The sequence below is a fragment of the Lissotriton helveticus genome, chromosome 2_1 (genome assembly GCF_964261635.1).
Source record: "Lissotriton helveticus chromosome 2_1, aLisHel1.1, whole genome shotgun sequence".
NCBI classification, from domain to species: Eukaryota; Metazoa; Chordata; class Amphibia; order Caudata; family Salamandridae; genus Lissotriton; species Lissotriton helveticus.
The window spans coordinates 2,037,201,778-2,037,219,884 of NC_136059.1; positions in this window are offsets into that span (position 1 = coordinate 2,037,201,778).

Here is an 18,107-nt window from a genome sequence, read left to right on the forward strand (position 1 = left end):
TTGGCCCCATTCGCACATCGGTCCGCTACTGACGCCATCTCACAGGCCAACGGGGCGCCCCACGCCGACTATCAGCATTGTAGGATAGCCACACCAGTACAGCAACTTGCTAGACATCACCTCGGTGCCATCCGGATCTCGGCGCCCCACTGCAGATGAAGTGCCTCTCAACTATGAAACCACCACGGTGACATCCGGATCTTGGCGCGTTGTGCTGCCTTCGGCCTATTCGCACATCGGTCCGCTACTGACGCCATCTCACAGGCTAATGGGCGGACCCACGCCGAGTTTCAGCATTGTAGGATGACCACACCAGTACAGCAACTTGCTAGACATCACCTCGGTGCCATCCGAATCTTGGCATCTCAACGCCTACTGGTATCTTCCATACAGAAAATATTGTTACGCTGCCTTTGGCCCCATTCGCACATCGGTCCGCAACTTAGACATCACCTCGGTGCCATCCGGATCTTGGCATCTCAGCGCCTTGTGGTGTATTCTCTTCAGAAAATATTGTTGCGCTGCCTTTGGCCCCATTCGCACATCGGTCCGCAACTTAGACATCACCTCGGTGCCATCCGGATCTTGGCATCCCAGCGCCTTGTGGTGTCTTCTACTCCGAAAATATTGTAGAAAATATTGTTGCGCTGCCTTTGGCCCCATTCGCACATCAGTCCGCTACTGACACCATCTCACAGGCCAACAGGGCACCCCACGCCGACTTTTACCATTGTAGGATGGCCACACCAGTGCCACAACTTGCTAGACACCACCTCGGTGCCATCCGGATCTTGGCATCTCAACGCCTTGTGGTGTCTTCAAATCAGAAAATATTGTTGCGCTGCCTTTGGCCCCATTCGCACATCGGTCCGCTACTGACGCCATCTCACAGGCCAACGGGGCGCCCCACGCCGACTTTCAACATTGTAGGATGGCCACAGAAGTGCGACAACTTACTAGACACCACCTCGGTGCCATCCGGATCTTGGCGCGTTGTGCTGCCTTCGGCCTATTCGCACATCGGTCCGCTACTGACGCAAACTCACAGGCCAACGGGGCGCCCCACGCCGACTTTCAGCATTGTAGGATGGCCACACCAGTGCGGCAACTTGCTACACACCACCTCGGTGCCATCCGGATCTTGGCATCTCAGCGCCTAGTGGTGTCTTCTATTCCGAAAATATTGTTGCGCTGCCTTCGGCCCCATGCACACATCGGTCCGCTACTGACGCCATCTCACAGGCCAACGGGGCGCCCCACGCCGACTTTCAGCATTGTAGGATGGCCACACCAGTGCGGCAACTTACTAGACACCACCTCGGTGCCATCCGGATCTTGGCGCGTTGTGCTGCCTTCGGCCTATTCGCACATCGGTCCGCTACTGACGCAAACTCACAGGCCAACGGGGCGCCCCACGCCGACTTTCAGCATTGTTGGATGGCCACACCAGTGCGGCAACTTACTAGACACCACCTCGGTGCCATCCGGATCTTGGCGCGTTGTGCTGCCTTCGGCCTATTCGCACATCGGTCCGCTACTGACGCAAACTCACAGGCCAACGGGGCGCCCCACGCCGACTTTCAGCATTGTAGGATGGCCACACCAGTGCACCTTACTAGACACCACCTCGGTGCCATCCGGATCTTGGCGCGTAGTGAAGCTGCAGCAGCTGCAAATAAGCTTCAGACAGTGTTACAACCGCTGCTCAGAACTCTCAACTATGACACCACCTCGGTGCCATCCGGATCTTGGCGCGTTGTATTGCCTTCGGCCTATTCGCACATCGGTCCGCTACTGATGCCGCCTCACGTGCCAACGTATTTTCTCCGCATTTTATACCCTATGCCGCATAACAGGTCATGTGACTTGTTTATAAAACTTTTCATTGGTTCATTTTACTTTTGGTTTCCTAATGATGGAAGGCTTGATCATATGACCTAAAAACAACACTTTTCATTGGATGAAAACTTTTTTTTTTTCCCAAACGATGAAAGCCCCACCTTGTTTCTGGATGTTTCAGACTGAAGCTGGCGTCAGCATGAGAGCACCACCATCTCGTAGCTCAGTCGTGGTCATTCCGCGAGCAATCATGGCAGCCGCTCCCCACCAGAAGCCTGCAGGAGTCGGGGCCCCCAAAACTTTTGATGAATTCTCAAGGCGGAGGGGACGCTTTCGAGAATGGGGTCCAAGACCTAGCAGACAAGCGTCCGATTTCCAAGGTGTCCCAGGGCCATTTCAGTGGACCAGGCCCAAAAAGGAAACAGCCTGCCGCCATTTTGAGAGTCCTGTGACAGCCGCCTATCGCTGCACCGCAAGAGTGGGCGCAACTCAGCTGAATTGCGGCTTTTGACACAGTGGACCAAAAACGGACGGAATGGCAACTGAAACGGTAAAGGGGCGCCCCACTACAACAGATGACACTCCACCTGGAGAGGCCCGTTCACGCCGCCTCCCCCGGGGCGCCCCACGCCGTTATTCGGAGCAGCATTGTAGGATACCAAAACCAGTGCGGCAACTTACTGGACATCACCTTGGTGCCATCGTTCTGCTGCCTTGGAACTATTCGCACAACAGTTTGCTACTGATGACCCACCCCCCGCGACGCCCCACGCCGTTAATTGCTGGGTGGCAACTTACTAGACATCACTTTCGTGTCATCTAGATTTCAGCGCGTTCTGCTGCCTTGGAACTATTCGCACAACAGTTTGCTACTGATGACCCACCCCCCGCGACGCCCCACGCCGGAAATCTGGACGTTGTGCTGCGTTGGGACTATTCGCACAGCCGACCGCTACTTCGTTGTTTTTCCCTAAAAATGTTTATATGTTATTACTATTTTTGTTTTCTTGTATATATTTATAAATTATTAAAGTTTTATAATCTTACTACTTTGTCGGAGTGCTATATATTTTTAATGTGACACATAATTGTAAAAACTTTGATGTACAAAGAGTCATCCCTGGAATCTTCCGCTTCAGGCTCGGTCCCCTCCCCAATCACAATACAGGATGGTTTTCAGATAATAGCAACGCTTCTGCTGTGACGGATCTCATCGAGTGTGGGCCTTGATCTACTATAACTCCTTTGAAGAGGGGTGATTCTTTACAGCTGTGGCCATAAACTACATCTGCAGGGCTAGCTGATACCCTAGGACCAGCCTGGACAATCGGACACAGAGGAAAAGGAGTGTCAGAGGGTGCGGTAGTGAATAGGGCGAAAGGGAGGTGTCGGGCGGGCACAGGGTGTGATTCTCAGGGAAGAGCAGCGCAGATGGGGGGAGGTTTATTACCCATGCATAAGACAGAGAGCGGGGGTGACCACTGCCTGGGGGAGATGCTTGCGAGGGTGGGGAGCCATGCTAAGGATCGACAGCGTGCACAGAGTGGGTCTGGTCAAGGCATCTAAAATGGCTGCTGTGCACGACAAAAGTGTGGCATTTGAAAAAAGACAAGATGGCGCAGACAATGTTTTTCAACACTTCCTGATTTCCTTCGAATCGAACGTTAACAGACGTTGGGGCATATTACCAAAGTAAAGCGATATTTATCCCTAACGATGCTTAGCAACGATTTTTTTACCGTCAGAAATTATCGCAGATAAACCTTGCTATTATCAAGGTTTATCGCAAATACGATAAAAAACGACCGCAATGCATTAATATCGCTGAAAACTCAGCGATATTCATGCATTACCGAGCTAATGCTCTTAGCCATGTTATCCACCTCCCATTGGATAACATGGCTAAGAACTGCTCAGGGCAGGTGCTAGCTTTTGGAGATATTCGCGCTTATCTCGAATATTTCCAAAAGTTGATAATAGGAGATAGCGATGTTAGCGACTGTTTCCAGTCGCTAACATCTTGGCATGCCCACTTTGCATGTCATTAGTGATAAATATCACTCACATGCAAAGTGGGGCCCAAGATGGTCGCTATCTCCTACTAGCCGTCGCTAACTGGTGTTAGCAACAGCTAGGTAATACACATATAATTTTATCTCCGCGAAGCGGAGCGCTGTTACAGATATATATCTTGTTTTTGAACGTTAATTTCTCAAAATGCACTGAAGCACATATATTGAGACCTAGCAAAGGCACATCGGGCTACCAGTCCCTAATATTTTACCAAGTTTCGTGCAAATCCATTCAGCCGTTCGATTATTATTATTATTTATTTTTTTTGCCCCGCGGGGCCCTTTTAAAACCTCCACATCAAACCTAGGGGGTCAGCGAGGATCTACTATGCCCCCTTATGGTCATTTGCCCCTTCGCTTTGGCCTCCTCTTGTCTCTCGATCCTACCGAGAGACAAGATGGCGGCCGCTACGGACTGTTTGGAATGTTTACAGACACCGGAGAGCCAATCAGCTTCGCTTCGCAAAGCTCCGTAACGCGAAAAGTACGCGAAGCGGTGCGCTGTTACAGATATATATCTTTTTTTGAACGTTAATTTCTCAAAATCCACTGGAGCACATATATTGAGATCTAGCAAAGGCACATCGGGCTACCAGTCCCTACAATTTTGCCAAGTTTCGTGCAAATCCATTCAGCTGTTCGATTATTATTATTATTTTTTTTTTTTGCCCCGCGGGGCCCTTTTAAAACCTCCACATCAAACCTAAACGGTCAGGGAGGATCTACTATGCCCCCTTATGGTCATTTGCCCCTTCGGTTTGGCCTCCGCTTGTCTCTCGATCCTACCGAGAGACAAGATGGCGGCCGCTACGGACTGTTTGGAATGTTTACAGACGCCGGAGAACCAATCAGCTTCGCTTCACAAAGCTCCGTTGCGCGAAAAGTACGCGTCCTGGAGCGCTGCCCGGTCCGCTGTTACAGATATATATCTTTTTTTAAACGTTAATTTCTCAAAATCCACTGTAGCACATATATTGAGACCTACAAAAGGCACATCGGGCTACCAGTCCCTACAATTTTGCCAAGTTTCGTGCAAATCCATTCAGCCGTTCGGGCTAAAAGTGAGGCCAACCGCCCTATGGAAAACTCAATGTTAAAAACATGTTTTGGGACCCCCCTTTTTTCTCGGCCCCCCCTTGACAAACCCCCCCCAAATTTTCAAGGGCTGCTCAGAAACAAAATGTGCCATTTTCCTGAAAATTTCAGCCAATTCCGTCCACAAACGCCAAAGTTATTAGACATAGAATTTTCAAAAATCCCATAGAGAAAAAATCCTAACTATATATACCTACTGGCGACCGCCAGTAGGTAATTTTTTCCCTATGGGATTTTTGAAAATTCTATGTCTAATAACTTTGGCGTTTGTGGACGGAATTGGCTGAAATTTTCTGGAAAATGGAACATTTTGTTTCTGAGCAGCCCTTGGAAATTTGGGGGGGTTTCGTCAAGGGGGGGTTGAGAAAAAAGGGGGGTCCCAAAACGTGTTTTTAACATTGAGTTTTCCATAGGGCGGTTGGCCTCACTTTTAGCCCGAACGGCTGAATGGATTTGCATGAAACTTGGCAAAATTGTAGGGACTGGTAGCCCGATGTGCCTTTTCTAGGTCTCAATATATGTGCTCCAGTGGATTTTGAGAAATTAACGTTTAAAAAAAGATATATATCTGTAAGCGCGCTCTGGGCAGCGCTCCGGTCCGCGGACCTTAAGCGTACCGGAACTTCGCGTAGCTAAGCTGATTGGCTCTCCGGTGTCTGTCAACATTCTAAACAGTCCGGAGCGGCCGCCATCTTGTCTCTCGGTAGGATTGAGAGACAAGAGGAGGCCAAAACAAAGGCGAAAATGACCATAAGGGGGCATACTAGATCCTCCCTGACCCCCTAGGTTTAATGTGGAGGTTTTAAAAGGGCCCCGCGGGGCAAAAAAAACAAAAAAAATGTTTTGTTTTTTTTTGCGTGGGGAGCGCCCGGTCCGCGAACCGGGAAGCGTTCTGGGCAGCGTACTGCAATGAAAAATGAATGATAGACTTTTCAAATGCTGTATGTTAATTGATTGTTGTTTTTGTTGATTATTTTTTATTTTCTTTATTTTTTAAGCATTTTTTTTATTGTGATTGTGTTTCATAATTTATTAAACTTTCTAACATTTCATTGTCAGAAATTTCATAATTATCATTGAATATACATTGTAGTCTCTGAGGGTGTAAAATGTCCTCATTTTCAAGGAGGTTATCTACTGCTTGTACACATTGCAGTAGTTCTTTGTCTAAAGTTTCATCGAAAAATTCAATATCATTTTCATCATTGATTTCTTGGCTGCTCTCTTGCAGGACAATTTGAAATTCAACTTTCTGTTCGCCTTCCATTTTGCCTGAAATTTAGATTAAAAAAATATATATTAGTAGAGATAGGGCACTGTTGGGATTAATTTTGGGCAGTGTATAGTATCAGAGTGGAAGTAGGAATATAAAAAAGTGTATGTGATTTAACATAAGTAAATTCATAATTATACAAGAGAAGCCTAACTCCATCCATAACTATAACAGAGAAGTCTATCTAAATCTATAACTACTACAGAGGGATAGTATATAACTATCAGAAAAAGTTTACCATATTAACTTATAGTGCACAATATACTTCAGTTTTAAAAATAAAAACTTACCTTTAGATAGAAGTTGAAGGAATTAGTGAAAATCCTATTGAAATGTACACCAAGAAGTAGTAGTCAAAATGGCTGTGTTTTCTTCTCTTCCTTTATATATATTCAGGTATATAACCAATCAAATGTCAGGTAAAAAAAGTAGAAAATGAAAGTAACATTTTAATTGGTTGTCAATTCCAACACTTCAGATGTGTTTTGTGAAGTAATTTACCTCACGGTATTTAGAGAGGTCTACAGGCTAAATGGCTAAATGGAATTCCAATCAAATTTGTGAAAATGGTAGGGATTGGTATGTAGTATGAGCTAGTCTATATTTGGTGAAATTGTCTCCAGTGGCTTTTCTGTGAACTACTTTCCCACCTTTTTTGATGGTGCGCTTCCCAGGGAGCGACCCGGTACGCGAACCGTTGAGCGCCCCGGTTCGCGAACCTTAAGCGTAACGGGAGTCCACCATTTTGTGTTTCGGTCGAATTAAGATACAAGATGGAGGGCAAATAATGTTCAGAATGGGTAGAAGGGGGCACGGTAGACTTATATTGACCCCCTAGGTTTTGTGAGGGTGGCTGAGGAGGCCCATATGTGCGAAAAAAAACCATTTTTTTTTAAAATTTCGCGAGGTTAGCTCCCGGTTCGCGTACCGGGTAGCGCCCCAGGGAGCGTACTTTGTTGAAAATTAGTGAAAAATGTTAGAGTAAAATAATAATTGTGAGTGATCAGATGTAGGGTAGCTCTGAGAAGAGCTTTTGGGTTTATGGTACATTTAGGTACTTATAAGTAGGTACCATTGCACATTCTTAAATTCAGAGTGAAAATTCTGTTGCCCTCATCTGAGAAGTGAACTCCATCTCCTCTGTAGATATCTTGCATGTAGTAACGCAAGTTATTGTTGTACAGGGAGCCCATTCCATGGTCTCTCATGTAAGCTGAAACAGATTTGTTTACATGCTTCCTCGACTTCTCAATTTGTGGACAAAATTGGTTTGACCACCTCCATTTCTGTCTTTGGCATATATTTGAATATACCAAGGCAGTCTGAGGAAAAAGTGCCATTAATTGCTCAAAGGTGTCCTTTAAAAGCATTTCCAGACCTACACCAGTCAAAGTGCCCAAGTCATTACCTCCACAGTGCACAATTAACAGGTCAGGTTTGGGCAAATGCATAAAGGTTTTCACCAATGGTATCAATTGGTGACATTTTAATCCTCTGTGGCCAAACCACTTAATTTCCACATCTTGTAAATTGAGGTTAGGTAAATTCCTGTTTTCAGTGTACCTTTGAGCCCAGTGAATATAACTATGTCAAACAATCCAGACAGAAAACATGGTGAGAGAAGGTTCTCCTGCAGTCAGATGAAGTGTGGCAATGAAATGGCAGTTGAAAAAATGAGAGTTTAAAATGAAAAAAACTGTGGAGTTTCTGTGTTCATGAAGCAGTAACAGTGATTGGTGGATTTTGATTGCTGAAAACAGAAAGTTAGGGTGCACGGATGAGTTATTTGAAAGATGTATTTTGAATGGTCAATAAAAAATCATTAAATGAAAGAATGCACTGGATATGCAGGTGCACTGAGAGTTCAGAGTTCAATTGCAACATTGTTGTGTGAACTTGCAAACACCAGAAGTCTTCCAAGAGGTGGTTGCTATGCAGAAAAGGCATGAAATGGCAGAGGGGGGAAGGGTTTTCATTTGAAAAAAAGTGAGGGAAGAGTTTTGATTGGGTGACATGAGAGATATGTGTGAAGAATTACTGCATTTCTGTGCTTTTGATAGCTGCAGACTCTGGAGTGCATACCTTTTGCTCTGCTGAAGACAAATTGGTGTGTTTCTGAGACTGTTTTCAAACTCAAAGTATTTGCTAAGGTGAGAAAATATTTCTTTAATTTAGATAGAGAATAGTGTGCTTTAAGGAGAAAATTATGAATTATGTGGCGCAAATTGCTTGTAAATATGCTCCCACCTGTGCAAGGAAAATTTAGATTTTTAATGTTTGTGTTACATAGCCATGTTAAAAGTGATACAAACATGCTGCAAAGGCAATTAAAAAACGCTTTTATGTGTCTTAAGGACATTTTAAGTAATTTTCCCATGTGCAGTGTTTTGAAATTATGATTTGAAAATCGTTTTTGGGGAAAAGAATTTGTTTTTAAATTTATGACAAGGACATAATGGTGTATGCTTCTTTATAAGGCAATTGACTGTCCCTGATGTTATTTTTCCCATTTTAATGTAAGACCTTTCTCTGTGGCGCAAATTGCTTGTAAATATGCTCCCACCTGTGCATGGCAAATTTAGATTTTAAATGTTTGTGTTACATAGCCATGTTAAAAGTGACCCAACCATGCTGGAAAGGCAATAAAAAAACACTTTCATGTGTCTTAAGGACATTTTAAGTAATTTCCCTGTGGGCAGTGTTTTCAAATTATGAATTGAAAATCGTTTTTGAGGTAAAGGAATGTTGTTAAAATTTATGTGCGCCATATGCCCCCAAATTTCTTTTTCAGGGGTGCGGCAGGGTGTTATTGAGACACCCCTACACCTTTGGAAAAATTCCTAATTTGCGATGAGCTAATTGCTAATTGCAAATTGCACCTTCTTTCATATGGGCATCCTGGCGCATGGAAATGAATGGGTAATTTGCAATTAGCAATTTGCTCATCGCAAATTTGGAATGGTAAAGAATCGCTATTTATTCCTTAAAATTCGCTGTTTTGGAAATGCAAAATAGTTATATGATACATATGGCGGTTGATGTCTAACAAGATAAGAAGCTTAGGGATAGATTTATGATGACTGGCGCAATGAAGTGGACATCACTTACTTCATTGGTAGAGCTTTACATGTATTATGTCCTCTGTATTCTTCTTCAAGCGTAACTTTAATCTGCAATCCTGAGTAGGCCTCACCTTAAACAAACCTCTGGATAGGCCACATCTTATCGTCATCCTGAATTAATCATTTAAAATGCTAGGGACATATTTATGATAGGTGTATGCCTCTTTTGCGCCACTTACAAAACACTGTCCATGGGGAAATGACTTAAAATGTCCTTAAGACACATGAATGTGTTTTTTTAAAGCATTTGCAATTTTTTTGGGTCACTTTTAACATGGCTATGTGACTCAAACAGTCAAAATCTAAATTCACCATGCACAGGTGGGAGCATATTTACAAGGAATGTGCTCCATGGGGAAAGGTCTTATAATGTAATATGGGAAAAATGACATCAGAGACACTGAAATGCCTTATAGAGAAGCATACACCATTATGTCCTTGTCATAAATTTGCAAACCATTACTTTTCCCCAAAAACGATTTTCAAATCATAATTTGAAAACACTGCACATGTGGAAATGACTTAAAATGTCCTTAATTCAAAATTTGCTATTCCTTATTTTGCGATTGCACTGAAGGATTTGCAAATTTTGCGATTCCTTAAATGCAATGTATCAAACAAAAAATATGTAAAAAATGACATTAAGGATTTGGAAACTACCACCAACTTCTAGTTGGTGGTAATTTGCGAATTCTTTTCAAAAAGCATTTTTTTCCAAAAAACAAAAGGTGCCATATGACGCCCATACATGCCCTTAGGGCATGTATGTGCGCCATATGCCCCCAAATTTCTTTTTCAGGGGTGCAGCAGGGTGTTCTTGAGATACCCCTGCACCCTTGAAAAAATTCCTATTTTGTGATGAGCTAATTGCTAATCGCAAATTGCACCTTCATTCCTATGAGCCTCCTAGCCCATGGAAATGAATGGGTAATTTGCAATTAGCAAATTGCTCATTGCAAATTAGGAATGGTAAAGAATTGCTATTTATTCCTTAAAATTCGCTATTTAGGAAATGCAAAATAGTTTGATGGTACATATGGTGGTTCATCTGTAACAAGATAAGAAGCTTAGGGATACATTTATGATGACTGGCGAAATAAAGTGCAAATCACTTACTTCATTGGTAGGCCTTTACATGTATTATCTCTTCTGTATTCTTCATCAAGCGTAACTTTAATCTGCAATCCTGAGTAGGGCTCACCTTAAACAAACCTCTGGATAGGCCACACCTTATCGTCATCCTGGATTAATCATTTAAAATGCTAGGGACAGATTTATGATAGGTGTATGCCTCTTTTGCGCCACTGTGCGTCACTTTTATGATGCAGCGGCGGTGCAAAAGATTTGCTATGAGGCGACAAAATTACAAATTGATGCTTTTAGGCAGATATGTCATGGTGTAAAAAAAACGTACCACATGAAACCGATGCAGCAGTGATGCAAAAGATGCACCATGTTGCAAGACAGGCCTCACTTGGGGCCATATGTATCAAGCTAATTAGCATTCGCAAAGATCAAAATTCTGCGAATTTCGGCCTTTGCGAATGCTAATTAGACAAATGGTATGTGTCAAACAAGTTTGATGCAAAATAAGGAATAGCAAAATTTGCTATTCCTTATTTTGCGATTGCACTGAAGGATTTGCAAATTTTGCGATTACTTAAATGCAATGTATCAAACAAAAAATATGTAAAAAAATGACATTAAGGATTTGGAAACTACCACCAACTTCTAGTTGGTGGTAATTTGTGAATTCTTTTCAAAAAGCTTTTTTTCCAAAAAACAAAAGGTGCCATATGACGCCCATACATGCCCTTAGGGCATGTATGTGCGCCATATGCCCCCAAATTTCTTTTTCAGGGGGTGCAGCAGGGTGTTCTTGAGACACCCCTGCACCCTTGGAAAAATTTCTATTTTGTGATGAGCTAATTGCTAATCGCAAATTGCACCTTCATTCCTATGAGCCTCCTAGCCCATGGAAATGAATGGGTAATTTGCAATTAGCAAATTGCTCATTGCAAATTAGGAATGGTAAAGAATTGCTATTTATTCCTTAAAATTCGCTATTTAGGAAATGCAAAATAGTTTGATGGTACATATGGTGGTTCATCTGTAACAAGATAAGAAGCTTAGGGATACATTTATGATGACTGGCGAAATAAAGTGCAAATCACTTACTTCATTGGTAGGGCTTTACATGTATTATCTCTTCTGTATTCTTCATCAAGCGTAACTTTAATCTGCAATCCTGAGTAGGCCTCACCTTAAACAAACCTCTGGATAGGCCACACCTTATCGTCATCCTGGATTAATCATTTAAAATGCTAGGGACAGATTTATGATAGGTGTATGCCTCTTTTGCGCCACTGTGCGTCACTTTTATGATGCAGCGGCGGTGCAAAAGATTTGCTATGAGGCGACAAAATTACAAATTGATGCTTTTAGGCAGATATGTCATGGTGTAAAAAAAACGTACCACATGAAACCGATGCAGCAGTGATGCAAAAGATGCACCATGTTGCAAGACAGACCTCACTTGGGGCCATATGTATCAAGCTAATTAGCATTCACAAAGATCAAAATTCTGCGAATTTCGGCCTTTGCGAATGCTAATTAGACAAATGGTATGTATCAAACAAGTTTGATGCAAAATAAGGAATAGCAAAATTTGCTATTCCTTATTTTGCGATTGCACTGAAGGATTTGCAAATTTTGCGATTACTTAAATGCAATGTATCAAACAAAAAATATGTAAAAAAATGACATTAAGGATTTGGAAACTACCACCAACTTCTAGTTGATGGTAATTTGTGAATTCTTTTCAAAAAGCTTTTTTTCCAAAAAACAAAAGGTGCCATATGACGCCCATACATGCCCTTAGGGCATGTATGTGCGCCATATGCCCCCAAATTTCTTTTTCAGGGGGTGCAGCAGGGTGTTCTTGAGACACCCCTGCACCCTTGGAAAAATTCCTATTTTGTGATGAGCTAATTGCTAATCGCAAATTGCACCTTCATTCCTATGAGCCTCCTAGCCCATGGAAATGAATGGGTAATTTGCAATTACCAAATTGCTCATTGCAAATTAGGAATGGTAAAGAATTGCTATTTATTCCTTAAAATTCGCTATTTAGGAAATGCAAAATAGTTTGATGGTACATATGGCGGTTCATCTGTAACAAGATAAGAAGATTAGGGATAGATTTATGATGACTGGTGCATCACCAGGGATGTGTCAGTCATCCTGTGCCGCTGTCCTGCCACCCATGGTGTGCTGCATTTACAATGCGGGGCATCATGGGGCAAAAATGGCACAGATGCGTGATGTATCTGTGATGTAAAGGTAGTGATTGCTGGAGTTGTATTGCAAGTGCGATGCAGCTCAAGCAAGGCTCAGGGGTGCCCCATCTCCACAATGTTGCGTCAAGACCTATGCCTGCTTAAAGCAGGCGCAGGGTTTTGACGCAGTTTTCTCCAATCTGATTGTAAATACGGCACACCATGGGTGGCAGAGCAGCGGTGCACGTTAACTGGTGCATGCCTGGGGATGTGCCATTTAACATAAATCTGCCCCTTTACATTTAAGTATGTGCAGGACACACAGAGTCGGTGAGGCTTATCCAAGGTTAAGAAGAGATGAGTCCTGTTCACTGAAAAATTAGACATAGTCTTCACCTGATCAGCATTGCTGGACATGGCTAAATAATAGCTGCAAAATATTACTCTTGTTAAACAATTTTACTATTATAATCTCTGAGATTTGTCTCTTACTCTGCAACATCTCATTGTTGTTATCTTTCTTTAAAGATAAAGACAACATCAACATGAGTGACAATCTGCAATCAGTTGATTTTGACCTCATCATTGAACTTGTAATTGAAACATCAGTGGATGTTGATCCATTGGATGATTTAAATCCTGAGGATGAAGAAGAGCGTGATGAGGATGCAGATTTGTCCGAATTATATGACATAGGGTGGGAAGCTGACCTGCTTGAGCCTATGGAAATATAAACATTTATTTTTAAAATGTATAATTAATAAAAAGTAAAAATGTAAACCGTTTAATTTAAAAATAAAGACACCTTCAAAAACAGGTTATGTGTAGTGTCTTCAATAAAATATTAAAATATGCTCATAAAATTAGATCAGATTCACATATAAAATAGCACAGGTAACATAAATATAAATGTCATTTCTTTTCTGCTATTTCTGTATTGTAAATTTGCCAAGGACTAAAAAATCTTCTATTTAAAATGTCAAGTAGTGTGTTAAGTTTTTGATCATTGTTATTGATTTACTGTTTGGTAATAGTGGTTAATAACATTTTTTATTATATTTTACCACAGATTCAACTGCAGATCATTTCAAGATTTCACCATGCCAACAATAGAAAGACAGAGAAAGGCTGCAAAACGTCAAAGACAGCAGGTGAAACAAAATAAGCAGCAGTCCTCTAACAAAAAGATTTGTCAAGTCACGAAGAAAGCACCGGGTAAGAGCACAAAATATTTCATAAGAAATATGTGTAGTAAAAAAAATATTACTACAGAAAATGTTTCAGTCCATAAAAAGATAAGCAAATCAAATGGAAAGGAAAGGCCAATCAAAAATGTTACTGCTAGAGCAAGAGATAACTCTGTGCATGATAGTAGAAGGAAACAACAGTTTAGGGACATTCGTAAACGAATGTTCCGCAACAGGATAATTGGCAATTTGTTAAAAAATATTAAGAAAGGTCAACAGAAACTGGTTTTTTATAAGAGAAAAAAAAAAGTTGAGAAAGTTATTGATCAGGCATTTGAAATTAAACGTAAGTTATTTATTTTGATAATCAATAGAATTAGGAAGCTAAACAAGGCAATTTATGATTTCAAAAGAAATAGTAGATGGAAGAGAATAGTTAATCGTAGTAATTTTTGTGAAGTTTTTTCTGGAGAATGGATGCATAGTTCAAGCTGTGAGGCATTTTTTAATGAGGAGAGTTATTTCCAGGATAATGATTTGGTGCATGCAGTTGACACCAGTGGTCGTGCTTATGAAGTGAAAGATGGTTGTCCAGTTGAAAAAGAAAAACTTGTGACAACAGAGGCAGAAGAGGTGTTAGGTAATGAGGTTTTAGGAAGACGTGCTAAGGGTCCTGTGTACACCTGGAAGTGTAGTAGTATTTGCAGTGTGCGACAGGATTCCATCAATTTGCTTTGTGATTTTGTACGGTCATTTAATAAGAAAAGTTTGAAGCAGAAAATGAAGTTGTTGCAAGAATTAGATCCTTGCAGAGTGAGAGAAGTGACAGGTTTGCATGGTCATTCACTGGCTTGTCTTTCCAGGAGAGTATGCCAGAGTGTTTTTCATCATTTCAGGATGCTAGCAGTGCATCATAATAAAGTGAGGAAATTAGTTAGAATGTTGTATTATGCTAAGAGTCCAGCAATTATGCTTAAACAATTATGCGCTGCTCTTTTGCATGGTTCTGAAATAGATGTGAAGAACATATGTGAAGAAATTGAGTTTTGTTACTTTGGAAGTAAAGAGGAGAATGTTGAAATTGACCCAGAAGAAGAGGGTAATGTGGAAGATAGTGTACAGGTTTCCAGTACAGATAATTTCCAGAGGGAAATTGCGACGTTTCAGGTGAAATCAAGTGAGAGGCCTAATTTCACTTGTGTGTGTTGTCGACGCACTTATTATAAGAATCAGACTAAGTTAGTGGATTTATATGCAAAAAGTGAAAGGGAAAATAATAGTGAATGGAAGGATTTTGCAACATACTTGATGGTAGAAAATTGTTTTGATTTGGGATTTGATCAACGTGTGTGTACTTATTGTTGTTGCAAATTAAATCAAAACCAGATGCCTGCTAGAGCAGTTCATAATAATCTGGAATTGGTTGAGATTCCTTCTGAATTGAAGGATTTAAATACTTATGAATCTATTTTGATTCAAAGTATCCATCCCTTTCAGGCTATTGTAAGAATGGAGCCAAAGACAGGGAAATTGCCTCCATCAGATTTACAGAGAGGATTAAAGGGAAGAGTTGTTTATTTGCCTCTAGATTTGAAGAAAAACATTAACACAATTGGAGTAGAAAAAGTGGAAGAGGAACCTCTGGTTATCTTAGTTAATGGGGTTCCGACAAAGAATAAGAAAATATGGCAAGATTTAGTAGATGTTAGGAAAGTTAAAAAGGCAACATTGTATTTGAAAAAAAATAATAAATACTATAAGAATGTATATGTTGCAGAAGAGGAAGTAAGTGAGGAAGAGGATTGCGATTTGTGTGCTGGTCAAATTGAGAAAGTAGAACCCTCTACTAGTGAAGAAATATATGAACATTATAGTGTTCATCCTTTGCATTCCAAGGAAGTCATGGGGAATGCTATTGAGTTGTTTCAAATGAAACAAGCCAAAGGGAGTCCCATTAGTGTTTGGGAGGAAAGTTTGGAAGCTCGGTGTTTCCCACAGCTTTTTCCAACAGGTCAGGGAGGAAGATATGATGAGCGACCTCATCAAATTCCTGCTTCTGAATACCGGACTTTGCGATTGTATGCAGGAGATGCTAGGTTTCGACAATGCATTCCCTATTTGTTTCATCTCCTGTTTGAAAGCGATCTGTCTGGACTGTCATATGCAGTGAACCACATCTTGAAAAGTGGTATACACATGCAAAACATCTCGGCAAGTGACTTTATGGATAAAGTCAATGTCCAAGACAGTATTTTGGATTCTCACCTGATTAATCTCATGGCGTGTCAGCGTGGTACTAATGAGTACTGGTACCGTCGTCATGGTGATTTAAAATGTATGCTGAGGAACTTAGGTACTCCCACATGGTTCCTCACTCTGAGCTGTGCCGAGTATGGCTGGGAAGACTTACTTGAATTTCTACGAGAGGCAAATGCTAACGTAGATAACATCGAATTCAAGACACCCGGAGAACTGTGCTCTTTGGATCCAGTCAATGTATGTAGGTACTTCAATCATAGATTTGAAGCTATGATGTCTTTCATCATGAATAAGAAGAATCCACCTCTTGGAGAGGTGTTGGATTTCTTCTGGAGAAAGGAGTACCAAGCAAGAGGTGCTCCTCATATACATATGTTGCTGTGGATCAAGGATGCACCTAAATTTGGAACGGATCCAGAAGACTCAGTGATGAGTTTCATCCAACAGTATTCTACGTGTGCTGTTCCAAACGCAAAGGAGAAGAAAAGCCTAAGAGAAAAAGTTCTGCGTTTCCAAAGCCATCGATGTGGAAAGTACTGCCGTCGTAAATTCCGAAACAAGGACAAGTTCTACACCAAATGTCGTTTCGGTTTTCCACGACCGGTGATTTCTAAAGGAAGAGTAAACAGTTTGATGTCTTCGCTGCGACATAATGTCATGAAGAAATCACCTAAAAACACATACAATTTGAAGAGGAACGAAGAGTCCAAGTACATCAACGACTACAACCCGGTGATTTTGTCCATGTGGAATGCTAACATGGATATACAGTTTGTGGCTGATAACTGTATGGCTGTGGCTCGGTATGTGACGTCTTACATCACCAAAAAAGAGAAGACAGAATTGAAGGATATGTGGGAGGACATTTCCCATGAAAAGAGCCTCAGCAAGAAGTTGTACAGTTTCAGTCTGAAGATGTTGTCGCATCGAGAAATTGGAGCTTACGAATGCTCTGACCGGTTGTCTTCAGCAAGTCTCTATGCCAAGTCCAGGAGTATCGTTTGGGCGAGTCTTGGTCTTGCTGCAACGTGTAATCGAGTTCTGAAACCTGTGCGGGAAATTGAGTATTTGGCGGAAAAGGAGCCAAACAGTACCGACATTTTGAAGACCAACATGTTGGATACATATTATCCAAATAGAAGCAGTCACCTCGACAATGTTTGTCTGTATGAGGTTCTTCAAAATTACATATTCAAGAGGAACATCAAAGAAGATACTGAGAAAGGAGTGTATGCTGTAATAGGAAGTGAGGGATGTCTGGTCAAGCAAAGAAAATGCCACTTGGTAAACCATCGAAAATTGAGTGGCGAATCTCCTGAAAAAAAGGAGTTTTTCTATTTAGCACTTTTGCAACTTTTCAAGCCTTGGCGTGCAGAAAAGGAACTGCTTAGAGATTTCCTCTGTTACGAAGACTCTTTCAATGCCGCCAAGGAGACCATAGAATGTCCTGCTTTTCCCAAATATGTAGAAATGTTGATTGCGGAAATTGAGCAGGAAGCAACGATTGCAGCCGAGATTGCCAGAGACAGTTCTCAGGACAGTCAGAGTTCTGCTTCATTGAGTCAGGATCCACTAGGAGGACCTGTTATCGAAAATGAAGCTGCCACTGCCATGAATGAAGTGGAAAGAGCCATGGCACATGCTCAGGAGGATGCGGTTAACTTAGAAGAGTTGGAAAGACAACTCAACGTTGAGCAGAGGAAAATATATGACGAAGTTACCATGCAAATTGATCATGGATTAAGTCATGACAAGAAAGAGTGCTCATGTACGTCGTTGAAGCCTGTCCGACTGTACGTGAGTGGAGAAGCGGGAACTGGAAAAAGTTTCCTCATTAAAGCAATTTCATGCTATTTGCAGGAAAGGACAGAGTCATCGCTGTCTTGTGTTGTCACCGCTCCAACTGGACTGGCAGCACATAACATTAAAGGGATTACTTTACATCGTTTACTGATGCTGCCAGTGGAGCATGACAACAAATT